We start from the raw sequence: 20,404 nt of genomic DNA on the forward strand, positions 1-20,404 counted from the left end.
TGCAGGACTTTCCATATATGGTATGGTGCCAATCTGGTTAAAATAGAGAAACAAAATTTGGAAGCTAAATCAATTTAAAAGCTAAACTATGCTTTTCCCTGATTATAAACATAACATGTGCAGTGTATAGAAAAGGATTAAGAAAATAACCAAAAATCAAGAGTTAGGCAAACTTTACCTTTTCCTTCATCTCTCCAGTCCCTTTCTATATATAGGATCATGGTGTGTTCTTCAAGGCTTTGGACAGGTATCCATCCAGTCATGCTGGACATCTCTACCTGGAACCTCAAAATGAATGCATCATTTTCCCCCTAAACTTGCTCCTACTCTTAAACGTTCTTTGTCAGAGAATCACTGCTATAGTTTCCTGACTTCCAACCTACCTTGTTCTCATCAGGTTCATAGTCCCTGTTTGGCAATCGAAATGTAAATTTCACCTCATTTCCTTAAGGTTTCCTGTTTTCTAAAGAATCGGGTTTATGCTCTCTTCAATTCCCACAGCACTACCTGTTACCTAAACCAACTTGTATCTTCCAGAATATGCCCCTCGCTACTTACTCACCCCATTCTTCAGTCTGAATTAGATTGTCCTCCACACCTTCCCAAATTAACCACCCTCCTAGATAATGTGTTCAGCCTTAGAGACTCAGGCTTAGACTCAACTCAATGCCCCTACAAAGAATTAGGGAGCCTCCCCCCCCCATTCCATACCTCTGTAATATCACAGCTACATTTGTATCAATGATGTACTATTGTGTTTTAATTAGCCATCTCCCCAGATAAGCTAGGGACCAGAGCATACTCCTATCTTAGGCCCAATTTTTCCCAAACTGAGTACAGTGCCAGACACATAGTGTTGATTCAAAATGTTTTTTGTTAGAAAAAATTGTAAAATGAGAGGGTAGACTAATACCAATAGTTTTAAAACAGGGGCTCCAAAGAAACCTTTTTAAAGACTCAGAAGAGAGCCTAAGAATTGCATGAGGCAGCGCCTCTTCTTGGCTTTGCTTTTTGGGCTTGCAAATAAGAATTTGAAGTCTTGTGCTACAGAAAAAATGTTGGGAAACAACTGGACTAGGTGCTCTCTAGTACCATTTCCCATTTCAGCTTATGAATACAATTGAAAGGCAGAACTATGCAGTCTTAAAAATCTAGCAATACTTTATGTCTGCAAATTACAGATTTATCTTCATGGCACAAGTGGATGAAAGCTCGAGCACCACAGTGCAACCCTACCTGAATGCCTATCTAATCAAAGTTGTTGGGCAACAGCTACAGAGTACAGGCTGTATGGAAGGGGTGACCAAAGGAAAAAAAAAGACTTCCATTCCCCCCACCCCTTATAACAAAACATCAGTGCTTTTTTTTTTTTTTAATTTATATTTATTTATGATAAGCACACAGAGAGAGAGAGAGAGAGAGAGGCAGAGACATAGGCAGAGGGAGAAGCAGGCTCCATGCACCGGGAGCCCAATGTGGGATTCGATCCCGGGTCTCCAGGATCGCGCCCTGGGCCAAAGGCAGGCGCCAAACCGCTGCGCCACCCAGGGATCTCCATCAGTGCTTTTGAAATCCTACCCAAGGAGTTCTTTGCTCCCTCCACTCTGTACCTCCCAACCCCCGCCTCTATCCATCCCCACTACACCCAATACAGAGTTACTCATCACAGTGGTAATTTAGAAAGAAACAAGTTGAACTGATCTTGCCAAAAACAAACTGCAATGTGATAAAAATAAAATGAAAACAGTCCAACCTACTTGCACTTGCCTAGGTAAAAATGCCTTATTTGTAGAGGAAGACCTTTGCCCCTAAAACCTATGCTAACAGTGAAAAATGAGACAAAAGCAAGATAAGATAGGAATAAATCACCTTTCTTATGTAAGAAATGCATGAGCAAGCATTTTGCTTCCTTCTGTTTCAGCTGTGCCTATGGTGGAATGAGTTTAGGCCTCAAAGGAGGTCTGGTGACCTTGAGCAAATTTCTGAACTTCTCTGAGCCTAATCTTCCTTATTTGTAAAAGGAACCAATAACACCTACCTCAAAGGTGAGAAATAAGATAAGGGCCACCACCCACTCCGTGACACATACTCCACATTATTCCCTTCTTCCACTTGTTTTGCGGTGGTGGAAACACATTTGAAGTATCTTTTTTAGGTGGTATATAATTTATTTTTATTTAAAGTGAAAATCTGAATAACCTTTTGTTAATTAAATCTATAGTCCTAAATCTGAAAAATGTTTACTAGCTTTCCCACCATTTATTAGTAACATAGTATTACATTAGTAACAGAGCATCAATGCAATATTAAAGTTCAGCAGGAATGCCAGGAGCCCTAGATCCACCTTTATTAATATTCTCACATGCCCAATTCATAATTTATTTAGAATTTAAACTTGTGAGGTGGAGGTTATCCTGAAATCATTTGCATAACTTTATTAATCTGTAGATGAGATGTCAGAGACAGGATTGACTGATTATACTAAACCAGAAACACCTCATGACTGACCACCTTCACTGAAGAACAGTAAGCACACCATGCGTAAGTTAACTATCTTTACCTAGGAGCAAAACTGAAAACGCTAGATTACAAGTTTACCAGTGTATCTGCCATTTAGCTTCACAGCTTTGTGTGCATTTTTTTAGTTAACCTTATCTCAACTGCCGTGAAATAATTCAGAATCCTCTCACAACTTGTGTTAAGCAAAACTAGTGATTAGAATGGCTTAAATATATTGCAAATGTACTATTCGAAGATTTTCCCCGGGGCATCTGGGCAGCTCAGTGGTTGAGTGTCTGCCTTTGGCTCAGGTAGTGACCCAGGATTAAGTCCCGCATGGGGCTGCCTGCTTCTCGCTCTGCCTTTGTCTCTGCCTCTCTCTGTGTGTCTCTCATGAATAAATAAATAAAATCTTAAAAAAAAATTTTTTCCTCAAATTGTTGAGTCTCTTAAATTTAAATTTCAGTCGTCCTAAATGAAAACAATCACTAGACTCACATTATCTCTAACATGTATATTCTCAAGCAGTCAGAAATCAGTTCAAATTGGAATTTACTCATAATGATTAACTATGTGTCAACTTGGCTCGTCTCCAGTGCCTGGTTGTCCGGTCAAACACTAGTCTAGATGTTGCTGTGAAGGTATTTATGTGATTAACACTTATAACCAATTGACTGTAAGTAAAAACAGATTACCCTCCTAGTGTGGGTGCCTCTTATCCAATCAGGGGAAGACCTAACAGCAAAGGCTGACATCTCCAAGAAAAGAACTCTGCCCTCACACTGCAGTGGGAAACCCTGTCAGGGTTTTCAGCCTGCTGACCTGCCCTGTAGATGTTGGACTCAAGACTGCAACATCAGCTCTTACCTGAATTTCCAGCTCGCCAGCCCTTTCAGACTAGCCAGCCCTTTCAGACTTGCCAGCCCCCACAATTGTCTGAGACAATTCTTTAAGATTAACTATTCTCTCATTGCCTTATCTCTGAGAGAGAGAGAGAGAGAGAAATCTCTCTCCATATAGGTATTTAATTTCTATATATTCAGAGATTGCGATATATCTGAATTTGTATATTCAAACACTTAGATATATCTCTATCTCTGCCTCCTATTGGCCTGTTTCTCTGGAGAAGTCTAATACCCTACTATTTCCAAACTATTAGTATACATGAAACTTTAAAATTTTTCATTTTTGTAATTAAATGACAAATCCCTTTTTAATTTGGTTCAATACCTAATACTTGAGCCCACTGGTCACCTGGGCTTCAGTTTCTGAACTTGAAAACCATTTTAACTATGAAATGCATGCAGTGCTTTTAGAAATATGCCTCCCATTGTTCCACATAAAATCTGAAATAACCTTTCATCTAATCTCTGAAATAAGATTTCATCAGAAGTCATGCAACAAGGGCATGTGGGTGGTTCAGTTGGTAGGGCATCTACCTTTGATTCAGGTCATGATCTCGGGGTCCTGGGATTGAGCCCCACATTGGGCTCCCTGCTCAGTGAGGAGTCTACTTCTCCCTTTCCCTCTGCCCCTGCCCCCTCTCATGCTCTCTCTCTCTCTCTCAAATAAATAAATTATTTTTTTAAAAAAAGTAATGTGACAGACCAAGAGGAAAGATGAACATAATTTTTCTGCTTTCAATAATATCAAAATTACTATAGAATTTAGGAAAAGAGCATAACCTAATAATTTTAGTCAAAATCACATTGACTTCAAGATTGATTTTTTTTTTTAAAGATTTTATTTATTTGAGAGAGAGAGCACGAGGAGGGTGAGGAGGAGAGAGAGAAACAGACTCCCCGCTGAGCAGGGCGCACAATATGGGGCTCCATCCTGGGACTCCAGAATCATGACCTGAGACAAAGGCAGATGCTTAACCCATTGAGCCACCCAGGTGCCCCCAAGATTGATTTTTTTTAAATATTTAAACAATTGTTGAGAAATAAATTTAACAGAAGGAACATGAAATCATTATCTTTCGGGGCAAAACAAAAACAAAAACAACCTTCAAACATTTCAGCTAAGAGAATATTTTAAATGACCCTGCCCCATCTCCAATTCTTGGTTCCTCTCCAATGAGTTGCCATTTAGTGTGTATCTTTCTGACCTTTTTTCTAAGCATTTATATTTATATGGCTGTACCTGTAGAAATATCGCAAAGCTTAAGTTCCAGAATCTGTACACTAACTGCCTCAGTTTAAATCCTAGCTATGTGACTTGAGGCAAGACACTCAGCATCTCCCTGCCCCAATTTCCAAATCTCTATTAGGGAAATAAAAATAAAAACTAATTCATGGGGTCATTTTGAGGATCAAATGAGTTCATCTAGTAAAGCACTGAGAACATTGGAACATAGCAAGCACTATAAAATATAGTCATTATCATTTTCATTGTCATTATCATCCTCTTTTTTTTTTTTTAACATAAGTGATATCCATCCTACCGTATGTTATTTTGCAAACTTACTTGTCTAACCCACTTATATATTTTGGAAATATTTCATATTACAGATAAGATCTACCTCTTTTTTTTTAACTACTTCAAGCCTCCTGTTCCATAAAATGATTTCAAACAGCTCCTTAGTACCTAGAAGAAATATCTACGTTTATGCAAACAGTTTATCATTTTTTCTACATGATTCAGTAGAGCATCAGCAGAGAGAAACCTGCTTGGTATAAAGTATTAAGGGACCATTTGTACAGATACCATCCCTGAGTATCAGATAAGGAAGGAGATAAGACCCTGACGCCACCTGGGGCATGCCTATCACCACCCTCAGTAGCCTCCATTCATTTTTGAACCTTGACTTGTGTACACTAAAGAGGACGACCCAACAGAGATGCAAGCAAGTGGTCACTGGCAAAGTTACCGAGCTCTGGTTGTCCTGTTTCTCCCTTTTTCCGATGCTGCCTCACTGCCATGAGCAAACCTATGTGTACATTTCAAGAAAGGCCAGGGGATACAAATGACTGGCAAGGTTGAAGGTGATGCTTACATCATAGATCTGATGACGTTTGAAGTTCCTTTTGGAGGGGATGTCCTTCTTTGGACCCAGAAAGGATTAGAAGTTGCTGCTGCCTCATCTCATGATTTTGGCATCCATCACGAGGGGAGGCATTGAGAGGGCAGTTGGAGAAGGGTAAAGACAGAATAGGGAGGGTGCTTCTCTGGTCTTCCCAACATTTTCCTAGGCCTGGCACAAAGCAGGCATTCAACAAATGTTTGCTGATTAAATGAAAGCATCAATTAAACCTTTACTTTCCATAGCAGGACGGAGCATATTTCACATTTTAAAAAAAGGAAAAGTAGGGGAAGGGGTTCTTGTATTATTAACATCTGTGTGTTTCTTTCTGTCTTCCCACCCTCTCTTAGATCCTCACCCTGTTGCATGAGCTGTTAGGGACAGTAATTGGGTCTTATCTATCTTTGCGTCCCTGGCCCTTGGATAATATCTACTCATAAATATTAATAAATGAATGACTTTTAACTAATTTAGGTCTGTCCTAAAGCAATACTTACTCATTGGGTTAGCTCCAGAAATACAAAAGCCTCTGAGAGTGCCCCAAATGGATCACTCCAGCTTCTTCCAGGACGAACCACTTTTACCAGGCTGGATCCAAACTCAACTTGTGAATCCTTTAGGAACTGGGGACAAAGACAGATGTGCCCGAGGCATTTTGGCACTTTGCCACCTGCCAACCTGGAAAGTACTCCTCATTCTTAACTATATGGATTTTGAGCTGCTTCTTCTTCCCAGTCACATGTTGGAGCTGATGCAATTGTGTTTCAGAGGTTATAAGAGAAAAGTTGCTGGCGATGGTATCTAAATGAGCCAATACCTTGTTTCTGTTTATGTGGCAAAGGTTTTCACAACAATCAGCCTTCTCAAGAAGTATACACACAGCTTGTCTGACTAGGCCCCAGTGGGAGACAAAACATGAGCTGTGGTCAGCCGGAAAACAGTCTGCACTCTGAAAGAATCACATCACAGTCACCGTACTCGCCAGGGTACTCCAAGGATGGCAAACGTACAATGAATGCACCTTATAAGACAAAACAGGAATCAGTCCTGGTGAGAGTTTTCAAGTGAATCACAGGACTAAATGAATGGTGTGTTGCTTGATCATCACGAAGGAGCAGGATGGAACATTCCAGTGAAGCCAGCAAGAGCACTGAAATTTTCACTTTTATGAAGAGTACCATGAAGGTGTCTGTTTGCAAGCAGGATGAAAGTTGGAGGGGTGTACTGACAAATGATTGCTTCCTTTGCCTAGTGCACCTTTCAGGGCTCACGTTTGTCTATCTCAGCAGAAAGGAGGTCAGCGACAGATTAGGGGATCCAAATCATTCCATACACCAGATGTAAATCCCCCGAGAATCCTGGGGAAGAGAGGGCTGATTTGGTTTGTTAGGAGAGAACGTGAGGCAATTCCAAAAGAGGAAAAGCCTAAAACAGCCTTTTTCAAGTGGAGAAATCTTGCCCTGTCTTCATTCCTAGGAGCACAGACTTTTACTTTCCTGGTGAGATCATAAGAACTATATGTGTCAACTCCAAACACAGGTGTGGATTTTTCAGAGAATAACTCCAACTTCACCCTGTCCCATTTCATTCTGTTTTGGTTTTTTTTTTTTTTAAGATTTTATTTATTCATGAAAGACACAGAGAGAGGCAGAGACACAGTCAGAGGGAGAAGCAGGCTCCATGCAGGGAGCCTGATGTGGGACTCAATCGCGGGTCTCTAGGATCACGCCCTGGGACGAAGGCAGGTGCTAAACTGCCAAGCCACCCAGGGATTCCCTCCCATTTCATTCTGGATGTGGCATTTAAAGGAAGAGAATTCAAAAGTCTCCTCCAAACTGGCTTCCTTTCTGAAAATTAACTTTGCAGTCACCAGGACTTCCCTCACAGGTAAGTTCAGCCAAGGCCTTATCTTGCAGAAAGAAGTCATAAAGTGGGGGGCGTTTCACACAAGTTTTACCCATTCAGGCCTTAGATAAATTGTAGCCGTTGTCTATTCAAAAGTCACTCTCTTTATATGTCTCCTCATCAAAGCAGGACCTAAGTTTATGTGGCTCTAAAAATGAGTTTCTTACCAGGCATCCACCAGGATATTGCAGTGTCCAAGAAATAACTCACTGGAAAGAGTCAGGCAGACATCCTTTCTGGAAGCTCTCAGTCCTTCTAGAACATCTGTCACAAGGACATGAAAACTTTGTTCATAGCCCCTTTGCAGCCATATGGAGCAGGTATATATTCAAACCATGTGCTCAAGAATTGCCCTCTCTTTTTTTAAAAAAAATTTTTGTTTGCATTTATTCTATACAGAATTTACTTCCAGGCCATAAGTTTTTGTTTCTTCAGTTTCTTCTGAAGGGATATCTTTTTCTTCTGTGCAATCTCCTCTTCTGGTTTAGGAACAATCTGCTCTTTTTTAGTAAGAATCCTCTCGATGTGGCAGGGAGAGCTCATGTGTGGGTTAATCTGGCCATGAGCCCTGTAAATTCTACATTGCATCTTGGGGGCTTTGTTCACCTAGGTGTTCTCAATGACAAGAGAACCTCCATCTAAACCCTTAAGTTCAGTATTACTCTCTGCATTTTTAAGCAGATGCAGTAAAAATTCAACTCTTCTTGGGCCACCGACCCTGTGTCCAGCCCCACTGTTTGGCCTGTGTACACCTACCAACTCCACCATTGTAATGACGGAATGGCACATACTACCTTTGCAAAGTGACATCTTTTAGATACTTGATGGCTTTTTGGATATGCACACCCTTGATGGCTTGGGCAGTTTCAACCGTGTTCTTATAGTGAACATGAAGATTTGAACCTCTTGATTTGCATGATTTTTTAGGGTTTTCTGGGTCCAGCTAATAGCTAACCATTTTTAGAGGTCATCTCAGGCTGCTGGGGGGAAGAGAAGAATTGCCCTCTTTTAAAACTCAACTCAAATCTCTATTTTGAACTTGCCTTTCTCTTTGTGATGGATGTAAAATGGCCCACAATTCTTTGCAGTTCACGTCAAGAGGTGAAATTTATTTCCCTACTCCTTGAATCCGGACTGGCCCCATGACTTGCTTTGGCCAACAGAATGTTGGAGATGTGCATGTGACTTCTGAGCCTGGACTCAAGGGGTGTCACAGCCTCTGTTCTTACCCTCTAGTAAAGCTTCCAACATCATATGCAGAAGACCAGGATGAAAGACTTGTGGAGAAGGAAGCCCAGCCATCCCGTAAGAGGACCCAGACATGTGAGTAAAGCTGTCTTGGATGGTCCAGCCCCAGGCAGTCCCCAGATTATTGCAGCTGCATGAGCAACCCCAGGCAAGAATGGCAGAAGCACCACTCCAGCTAAGCCCTTCCCATTGCCAACCCATAGCAACTGAACAAATGAACAATGGTGTTACTAAGCCATTAACTTTCGGGATGACTTATTATGCAGCATAGATAAAAGATATACCCTTGGTGATTGAAATCATAATCTTAGTCAATTCCAGGAAAGCAAGTTTGGTTTAAATTCAAGCAATTCAAAATTTCCTCATCCACAGCTTTCTACCTGAAGTGGCATCTAAAGTCCTACACAGCTCGTATATGATATCTAAAACCTGAACAATTTAATAGAGTTAAACTATTGTATAAAATTCTACGTCCAACAGAGAATACATTTTCTTTTTAAGAAAGGAAAAATTTACAAAAGCATTTCACGCGTTATGTCAAAGGGAAATCTATATAATTCTGAGGGACTGCTATGCAGACTAAATTATCTTACCATGATATAATAAACATAGAAGTTAACAACCAAAGGATACCATTAAAATTTTTCATGTATTTGGAAACTAAAAAATATTACTAAATATAAGGGTTTTAAGTGGTAATGGAAACACTATATGTGCCCAAATCTATGGAATTCACCTGTGCACTACTTAGAATGAAATATAACTTTAAATAAATTTTTAGGAAATAAGAAATATTAAAACAAACTCTCTAGGTCTTTGCGCTATTTTGGTTTGGGCTTTCTGAAAGTTGTAATAAAAATATGCTCATGAGGCATTATAATAGTGTCATATGGTGACAGATGGTAGTTACACTAGTGGTAAGCATAGCATAAGGTATATAGAAATTGAATCACTATGTTGTACACTTGAAACCAATGTAACACTGTGTGTCAACTATAATTAAAAAAAAAAGTATGTTCATGATACTGGGCCCTCAGTTTTTCTAAAGGTTGCCACCTCTTTCATTTCTTTTTTTTTTTTTAAGATTTTATTTATTTATTCATAAGAGAGGCAGAGACATAGGCAGAAGGAGAAGCAGGCTCCCCGCAGGGAGCCCAGTGTGGGACTTGATCCCAGGAACCGGGATCCTACCTGAGCCAAAGGTAGACGTTCAACCACTGGGCCACCCAGCTGCCCCACCCCTTTCATTTCTTAATCGATTTTGAAAGTCTCTAGATCTTCTCTTGCACTATAGAGAAAATCTGAATGTCAGGCAATGCAAGTTTTTATGTATTAAGTTCTGGCTTGCTCAATTTAAAAAAATTCAGCTTTATTGAGGTATAATTGACATATAAAACTTTAAGATATCTAAAATGTTCCTCAGGGTAATTTGATATATATTTACATTGTGAATGAGCCCCCCCCCCCATCTAGTTAATAAACACATCCATCAGACTCCTGCTCAACTTTTATCAAAAATCCAATTGAAGGAAATATGCAAGAAGTACATCTTAAAGAACAGTTACTCTATTTCTTCAGCTATCTCATTTTTATTCCCTGGATTATCACAGAATTGCATGTTGAATCTATTATCTTCCTTCAGATCACCTTTTTGAATTATGTATACTATTACAACTTTCTCTAACATAGAAGAATGATGGAAGAAACTAGACCGATCCTACTACTATATTTATTGAGGAATGTTGTTAAAGATGTCCATGTGTCATTTAATGCCCATACCTGAAAACCTACACAAATGTCTTAAAGGTGTAAATAACAGAATGACAAATATCGAATTTTGTTTTTATGGAATGTGAAGTTTTATACTATCTTGTTTCTCTTTTTACCTTGTCTATTGAGCAGCTCAAAAAAATTAGCAGTTCAATTTTATTTTTTTAAAGATTTTATTTATTTATTCATGAGAGACACAGAGAGAGGAGAGTGAGAGAGAGAGAGGCAGAGACACAGGCAGAGGGAGAAGCAGGCTCCATGCAGGGAGCCTGCCATCTCCAGGATCATGCCCTGGGCTGAAGGTGGCACTAACCCACTGAGCCACCCCAGCTGCCCTGCAGTTCAATTTTAATAACCATATACTACTTTATGAACTATAAATTTGCATGATATCCCAGCTTTAAACCTTTTTTTAAAATTTCCATTTAGCATAAGGTTAAAACTTGTACATTACCTCAATTCCTTTATAGAATGAAGGGAAATAAAAATTTAAAAATATATATTGATATTTTGGGGAGTCCATGAACTAGAATGTAATCTTCATACAAATGCATAGGTATGGTCTTCCAAGCTAGTGAACTATACCTGACAGATAATTGCACTCCATTTAGCACTTTTCAGTTTTCAGGACAAGAATATTATCCACGAAAGTGGCTTATCTAGCCAGTCACAGGCTCTCAGGAAGCTATCAGTTGGGTGACAGACATTTTAACATCTTAACCGCTGGGTCAGGGAAAGCCTGGAAGGCCTCTCCCACCTTCACTGGACAGCTCTTTTGCACATAGTAATCCTCATTCTCAGGATGCCAGAATATTCTTAATCTTATTATGAATCAGATCATTTTGATAGCTGCTTCTCGAAAGGAAATGAGATTCACCAAATATGGTCAGATAAATCAAACTGGAATTACTCCTGAGCACACACTTAACAGTGTTAAGAGTTTGATTTTAAAGTCTTAACATTGTAGAGAGTCTTTTTTAAAAAGTACTGAGCTTTTAGGTATTTTTGTTTTGTTTTTAAATAAGTGTGAAAAAGAATTAACTAAAACATTTCAGTGTCTCTCCCTGCCTTCTGGGCTTAAAATATAGATTCTAGTTCCTTTCCTCTTTCTCCTTTTTCTAGAAATCCATATTTATTGACTTAATAGGTTTAGAGTAGGGTGAGGAAGACATTTTGGACTGGAAGAAAATCAACAAAGGCATATTTGGAGACTGGAGAAATGGTGTTCGTGGTGTGGGAAGCAGTAAAAAGGCATGGTTTGCAAATTGAAACAGTGAGGCACCACAACACACCCATTAGAATGAGAGGCACAAGACCAAAATGCAGAACACTGTCAACACCACATGCTTTTGAGTGTGTGAAGCAACAGGATCCTAATTCATTGCCGATGGGAATGTGAAATGCTATAGCCACATTGGAAGATAGTTTGGAAGTTTCATAAAAAACTAAACATACGCTTATCATACAATCCAACAATCACAGTCTTTGGTACTTAGAGTTGAAAGCTTATGTCCATGCAAAAACCTGCACATGGATGTTTATAGCAGCTTTAATCACACTTGCCAAAACTTGGAAGTAACCATGATCTCCTTCAGTAGGTGAGTGATTAAATAAACTGTGGTACATCCAGGCAATGGAATATTGTTCAGTGCTAAAAATAAATGAGCTGTCAAGTCATGAAAAAACACAGAAGAAACTTATATTACTAAGTGAAAAAACCAATCTCTAAAGGCTACATACTGTATGATTCAACGGTATGATATTCTGGAAAAGGCAAAACTATGGGGACCATAAAAAGATCAGTGGTTTTCAGGGATGAGGGGTGGGGAATGAATATGCAGAGTGCAGAGAATTTTCAGCCAGTGAAAACAGTCTATATGATATTATAATGATGGGTACATGTCATTAATCATTTGTCCAAACCCATAGAACATGCAACACCGGGAGTGAACGGCGAGGTATACTATGGACTTTAGGTGAATATGATGTGTCAATGTAGGTTCATCCTTGGTAAGAAATGCACCATTCTGATTAGTGATGGTACCATTCTGGTTGATGATGGAGAGAGGCTGTGTATGTGTGGGGGCAGGAAGCATATGGGAAATCTCTGTACCTTCCTCTCATTTTATTGTAAACCTAAAACTGCTCTAGAAAAAATAAAATCTTTTTTTTTTTTACAGCATCTTTAGAAATGTTTGGGGAAACCCTCTGGAAGGGTACACAAGAAACTAATGGAGGAAGTGGGAAGGAAGAGTTTTCTCCACATGAGTAATATAAATTTTGAGCCATGTGAAGGTAATGTCTATTCTAAATAGAAATAAAATTATTCTTAAAATATATTAAGAGGGGTGTCTGGGTGGCTCAGTCAGTTAAGCATCTAACTCTTGGTTTTGGCTCAGGTCATGATCTCAGGGTTGAGAGATCAAGCCCCAAGTCAGACTCTATACTCAGGCAGAGTCTGCTTGACATTCTCCCTCTCCTTCCACCTCTGTCTCTCCTGCCACTCATCTCTCTCTCTCTCTCTCTTAAATAAAATAAATAATACCTTTAAATTTTTAAAAAATATATTAAGATCCCAGCTTGGAAGGCATAAATGCCAGGGAGTTTCCTTTCAACAACACTGTGTGACACAACTAAAGTGTCATTTACAAAAGGAGAGTCTGGCATCAGAGAGCAGGATAAAGAAGGATAGGAGGGACTAAAGGTTTTGCTAGACATGTTGAAAGCAAAGTCTTAACTTTTATCTGTAGGCCTGGCTGGTGGCTTGAGCCTATAGGCTCTGATAACATGACTGTTGCTACTATGATAGTTATTGCTGTGGTCCATGATGATAATAGTGTTGACGACAATAAGGGCACTGAGAGTGATGATACCACTTGGTATAGTGGGGATTCAGGAAGCTTTTGGTGTAATCCACACAGAGATGATATTTTGATGCCCATCCTCCCTACTCCTCTAAATTTTGTCCTCCTTTCTGACAGTATTGCTCTAGTTCAGAGTGCTTATCTTGCTGCTGATTTTCATTCTTTCCCATCTAAAGGATTCCTTACACAGTGATGTCAGCCATCTTCTCCACAAATCTCTCTCCTTCCCAAAATTCCACAATAATATACAAAGGCTGCTCAAATCAAAACTTCTGACTAGTTGATTTTCCTGTCTAAACATTCTTTCCTCCCTTAATACACCATGCCAGCACTGGCCCTCCATTCCAGTGGGGAACCTGCCTGTTCTTTAAGTGTAGTTGTTATAGGAATCCTTGTCCATTCTTTCTGCCCTATTTTCATCTCAAAATTCTATTCGAGCAGGACTTTCATTCAAAAAATATTCAGTATAACATACTTTAAAAAATCTTGCTAAGAGAGTTAAGATGTCAGAGTAGTAGGAAGACCTTAGGCTTGTCTAATCCCTCAAACACAGCTCGATAAATATCAAATCATTGGAGAGACAGAGACAGAGGGGGAGAGAGAGAGAGAGCAGTGCACAGGGAATCACACAAGAAAACATTTCCCCAAAACCACTGATTGAGAAAACAAGAGGGTCTGATTATCACAAGTTTTTATGACCAGCAGAGCCCAAAGACTGGAGTTTTAGAAGTCTGCACAGTGCCTGGGGTTGAGTTTTGTGGGTGCCGCAGTGCTCCTGTGGAGAAAGAGAGCAGAGGCCAGGAAGCAACAGGGTGATCTGGACATCCCCTGGGATGCACTGGACAGACAGTTCCTCCTTCTTGCAGTGCATCTGGGAGAGGTGGCATTGCCTCTCAGGGGACCAAAAAGCCAGCAGACATCATTGAGATTCCCTGCCCCATAAGCACAGTGGCAGAGTCACCTGCTGAGGGTGGCTAACCTGGACTCATCCTTTTAACACACTTCACTCTAAACTCCAAGCTCCTGCGCATTGGTGCCAATGTCCTTCTAGGACAAAGTAGCACCAGACCCAGTGTGGCAAGATCCTTCCTCAGAGGATGAGTGTCATGCCAGGTCCCCAAAGTTTGGAATTTTGAAACTCATTCAGCAAGCCTGAAATAAAATTTAAATGCAGATAGCTACTGGTGGGCAGATGGCCCAGACACAGAGAGGGGGAAGGCATGGACCTGAGGGACACTTGGGACACAGGAGGAAAGATTGTTCACTCTTCTGTGAGGGCTTCCTGGACAGTGGCAGAACTGAACTGTCCTCTCTAGGGATGAGGAATAGGGCTGTTGCCATTTTTCTTCCCTGCTGATCAGCACAGACTGACTTCAGAAAGCAGCACAATGTCAATAGTGGAGGCCTGAGCCACTTACACCAAGCCCTGCCCCCCTGCACTGTGCAGGTGCTTCTTTACTATGGCAAGTGTGCCTGAGGGTCAGAGCATCAGACTCCCAAGAAGACCAGCCCAAACCCCTTGCACGCATCAAGTCTACTGACCACAGAATGCTGCGAAGCTTCAGCTCTAGTTGAAATAGGATCAGGGCTCTTTTAACAAACATACCAGAGCGCACCTAGTTACTTACCACTCTGAACAAGTCCCAAACACTCCTTACTGCAGGCAAGTAAAAACTCTGCAGAGGACTGACCTGAAAATAGCCAAAACTGTGCTACTTTGTGTAGCAAAGTGCACACAGCACACACGGGAAACACTTCCTAAAGCAACAGGTCTGGGACAGTAGATGACCTCTTCTTTATAAAATCATTACTCTCAGGAGCAGGAATATTAGGCTCTCCTAATATACAGAATAATAGAGAGACCTAGACAAAATACCAAATGGAGGAATTCATCCCAAAAGAAAGAACTAGAAAATGTCATAGGAGGTCAAGGCCAGGGATCTAATTGAAACAGATATAAGTAATATGCCTGATCTGAATTTTAAAACAACAACCATAAGGATACAAGCTGGGCTTGAGAAAAGTACAGACACCAAGGAGTTCCTTACCATGGAGATAAAAGACCTAAAAATTAGTCAAGTGGAAACAAGAAATGCTATAACCAAGATGTGAAACTGACTGGATGTAATGACCACAAGGATGGAAGAAGCAGAGGAACTGATATGTGATATAAAAGATAAAATTATGGAAAGTAATGAAGCTGAAAAGAAGAGGTAAAGAAAAATATTGAATCATGAATGTAGATTTGGGGAACCCCCATAGCATAATAACATTCATATTATAGGAATCCCAGAAGAAAATGAGAAGGAAAAAGAAGCAGAATGTTCATTTCAGGAAATTATAGCTGAAACTTTCCTAATCTGGGGAGGGAAACATCCAAATCCAGGAAGCACAGAGAACTCCCATCAAAATCAACAAGGGCAGGCCTATGCAAAAACATATCATAGTAAATTTGTAAAATACAGAGATAAGGAAAGAATCCTGAAAGCAGCAAGGGTAAAGAAATCCCTAACTTACAAGGGAAGACAAATAAGGTTAGGAGCAGACCTGTCCACAGAAATCTGGAAGGCACGAGAAAAGTGGCATGGTATATTTAATGTGCTGAATAGAGAAAATATGCAGCCAAGAATGCTCTATCCAGCAAGACTGTCATTCAGAATAGAAGGAAAGATGAAGAGTTTGCCACACAAACAAAAACTAAAGGAGTTTGTGACCACTAAACCACCTCTGCAAGAAATATTAAAGGGGACTTTGAGTGGGAAAGAAAAACCAAAAGGGGCAAAGACTAGAAAGAACAGAGAAAATCTCCAGAAACAACAGCTTAACAGGTATTACAATGCCACTAAATTCATATCTATTGATAACCATTCTGAATGTAAATGGACTAAATGCTCCAATCAAAAGACATAGAATAACAGCATGGATTAAAAAAAAAGACTCATCTATAAGCTGCCTACAAGAGGTCATTTTTTTTATAATAAATGTATTTTTTATTGGTGTTCAATTTACCAACATACAGAATAACACCCAGTGCTCATCCCGTCAAGTGACCCCCTCAGTGCCCGTCACCCATTCACCCCCACCCCCCACCCTCCTCCCCTTCCACCACCCCTAGTTCGTTTCCCAGAGTTAGGAGTCTTTATGTTCTGTCTCCCTTTCTGATATTTCCCACACATTTCTTCTCCCTTCCCTTATATTCCCTTTCACTGTTGTTTATATTCCCCAAATGAATGAGAACATATAATGTTTGTCCTTCTCCGATTGACTTACTTCACTCAGCATAATACCCTCCAGTTCCATCCACGTTGAAGCAAATGGTGGGTATTTGTCGTTTCTAATGGCTGAGGAATATTCCATTGTTTACATAGACCACATCTTCTTTATCCATTCATCTTTCGATGGACACCAAGGCTCCTTCCACAGTTTGGCTATTGCGGACATTACTGCTAGAAACATCGGGGTGTAGGTGTCCCGGCGTTTCATTGCATCTGTATCTTTGGGGTAAATCCCCAACAGTGCAATTGCTGGGTCATAGGGCAGGTCTATTTTTAACTCTTTGAGGAACCTCCACACAGTTTTCCAGAGTGGCTGCACCAGTTCACATTCCCACCAACAGTGTAAGAGGGTTCCCTTTTCTCCGCATCCTCTCCAACATTTGTGGTTTCCTGCCTTGTTAATTTTCCCCATTCTCACTGGTGTGAGGTGGTATCTCATTGTGGTTTTGACTTGTATTTCCCTGATGGCAAGTGATGCAGAGCATTTTCTCATGTGCGTGTTGGCCATGTCTATGTCTTCCTCTGTGAGATTTCTCTTCATGTCTTTTGCCCATTTCATGATTGGATTGTTTCTTTGGTGTTGAGTTTAATAAGTTCTTTATAGATCTTGGAAACTAGCCCTTTATCTGATATGTCATTTGCAAATATCTTCTCCCATTCTGTAGGTTGTCTTTGAGTTTTGTTGACTGTATCCTTTGCTGTGCAAAAGCTTCTTATCTTGATGAAGTCCCAATAGTTCATTTTTGCTTTTGTTTCTTTTGCCTTCGTGGATGTATCTTGCAAGAAGTTACTGTGGCCGAGTTCAAAAAGGGTGTTGCCTGTGTTCTCCTCTAGGATTTTGATGGAATCTTGTCTCACATTTAGATCTTTCATCCATTTTGAGTTTATCTTTGTGTCTGGTGAAAGAGAGTGGTCTAGTTTCATTCTTCTGCATGTGGATGTCCAATTTTCCCAGCACCGTTTACTGAAGAGACTGTCTTTCTTCCAATGGATAGTCTTTCCTCCTTTGTCAAATATTAGTTGACCATAAAGTTGAGGGTCCACTTCTGGGTTCTCTATTCTGTTCCATTGATCTATGTGTATGTTTTTGTGCCAGTACCACACTGTCTTGATGACCACAGCTTAATAGTACAACCTGAAATCTGGCATTGTGATGCCCCCAGATATGGTTTTCTTTTTAAAATTCCCTTGGCTATTCGGGGTCTTTTCTGATTCCACACAAATCTTAATTTGTTCTAACCCTCTGAAGAACGTCCATGGTATTTTGATAGGGATTGCATTAAACGTGTAAATTGCCCTGGGTAACATTGACATTTTCACAATATTAATTCTTCCAATCCATGTGCATGGAATATTTTTCCATCTCTTTGTATCTTCCTCAATTTCTTTCAGAAGTGTTCTATAGTTTTTAGGGTATAGATCCTTTACCTCTTTGGTTAGGTTTATTCCTAGGTATCTTATGCTTTTGGGTGCAATTATAAATGGGATTGACTCCTTAATTTCTCTTTCTTCAGTCTCATTGTTAGTGTATAGAAATGCCACTGATTTCTGGGCATTGATTTTGTATCCTGCCACGCTACCAAATTGCTGTATGAGTTCTAGCAATCTTGGGGTGGAGGCTTTTGGGTTTTCTATGTAGAGTATCATGTCATTGGCGAAGAGGGAGAGTTTGACTTCTTCTTTGCCAATTTGAATGCCTTTAATGTCTTTTTGTTGTCTGATTGCTGAGGCTAGGACTTCCAGTACTATGTTGAATAGCAGTGGTGAGAGTGGACATCCCTGTCTTGTTCCTGATCTTAGGGGAAAGGCTCCCAGTGCTTCCCCATTGAGAATGATATTTGCTGTGGGCTTTTTGAGGAATGTTCCCTCTATCCCTACAATCTGAAGAGTTTTGATCAGGAATGGATGCTGTATTTTGTCAAATGCTTTCTCTGCATCTAATGAGAGGATCATATGGTTCTTGGTTTTTCTCTTGCTGATATGACGAATCACATTGATTGTTTTACGGGTGTTGAACCAGCCTTGTGTCCCAGGGATAAATCCTACTTGGTCATGGTGAATAATTTTCTTAATGTACTGTTGGATCCTATTGGCCAGTATCTTGTTGAGAATTTTTGCATCCATGTTCATCAGGGATATTGGTCTGTAATTCTCCTTTTTGGTGGGGTCTTTGTCTGGTTTTGGAATTAAGGTGATGCTGGCCTCATAGAACGAATTTGGAAGTACTCCATCTCTTTCTATCTTTCCAAACAGCTTTAGGAGAATAGGTATGGTTTCTTCTTTAAACGTTTGATAGAATTCCCCTGGGAAGCCATTCTGGCCCTGGACTTTTGTGTCTTGGGAGGTTTTTGATGACTGCTTCAATTTCCTCCCTGGTTATTGGCCTGTTCAGGTTTTCTATTTCTTCCTGTTCCAGTTTTGGTAGTTTGTGGCTTTCCAGGAATGCATCCATTTTTTTCTAGATTGCCTAATTTATTGGCATATAGCTGTTCATAATATGTTTTTAAAATCGTTTGTATTTCCTTGGTGTTGGTAGTGATTTCTCCTTTCTCATTCATGATTTTATTAATTTGAGTCTTCTCTCTCTTCTTATTAATAAGGCTGGCTAATGGTTTATCTATTTTATTAATTCTTTCAAAGAACCAACTCCTGGTTTTGTTGATCTGTTCCACGGTTCTTCTGGTCTCAATTTCGTTGAGTTCTGCTCGAATCTTAATTAACTCTCTTCTTCTGCTGGGTGTAGGATCTGCTTGCTGTTTTTTCTCTAGCTCCTTTATGTGTAAGGTTAGTTTTTGTATTTGAGTTCTTTCCAGTTTTTGAATGGATGCTTGTATTGCGATGTATTTCCCCCTTAGGACTGCTTTTGCTGCATCCCAAAGATTTTGAACGGTTGTATCTTCACTCTCATTAGTTTCCATGAATCTTTTTAATTCTTCCTTAATTTCCTGGTTGACCCTTTCATCTTTTAGCAGGATGGTCCTTAACCTCCACGTGTTTGAGGTCTTTCCAAACTTCTTGTTGTGATTTAGTTCTAATTTCAAGGCATTATGGTCTGAGAATATGCAGGGGACGATCCCAATCTTTTGGTATCGGTTCAGACCCGATTTGTGACCCAGTATGTGGTCTATTCTGGAGAAAGTTCCATGTGCACTTGAGAAGAATGCGTATTCAGTTGAGTTTGGATGTAAAGTTCTGTAGATATCTGTGAAATCCATCTGGTCCAGTGTATCATTTAAAGCTCTCGTTTCTTTGGAGATGTTGTGCTTAGAAGACCTATCGAGTATAGAAAGAGCTAGATTGAAGTCATCAAGTATAAGTGTATTATTATCTAAGTATTTCTTCACTTTGGTTATTAATTGATTGATATATTTGGCAGCTCCCACATTCGGGGCATATATATTGAGGATTGTTAAATCCTCTTGTTGGAAAAAAAAAAGTCCTCTTGTTGGATAGATCCTTTAAGTATGATATAGTGTCCCTTTTCATCTCTCACTACAGTCTTCGGGGTAAATTTTAGTTTATCTGATATAAGGATGGCTACCCCTGCTTTCTTTTGAGGACCATTTGAATGGTAAATGGTTCTCCAACCTTTTATTTTCAGGCTGTGTCCTTCTGTCTAAAATGAGTCTCTTGTAGACAGCAAATAGATGGGTCCTGCTTTTTTATCCAGTCTGAAACCCTGCACCTTTTGATGGGGTCATTAAGCCCATTCACGTTCAGAGTTACTATTGAAAGATATGAGTTTAGTGTCATCATGATATCTATTCAGATCTTGTTTTTGTGGATTGTTCCACTGAACTTCTTCTTAAAGGGGAATT

This window comes from Canis aureus, chromosome 20 (assembly GCF_053574225.1).
Source record: "Canis aureus isolate CA01 chromosome 20, VMU_Caureus_v.1.0, whole genome shotgun sequence".
NCBI classification, from domain to species: Eukaryota; Metazoa; Chordata; class Mammalia; order Carnivora; family Canidae; genus Canis; species Canis aureus.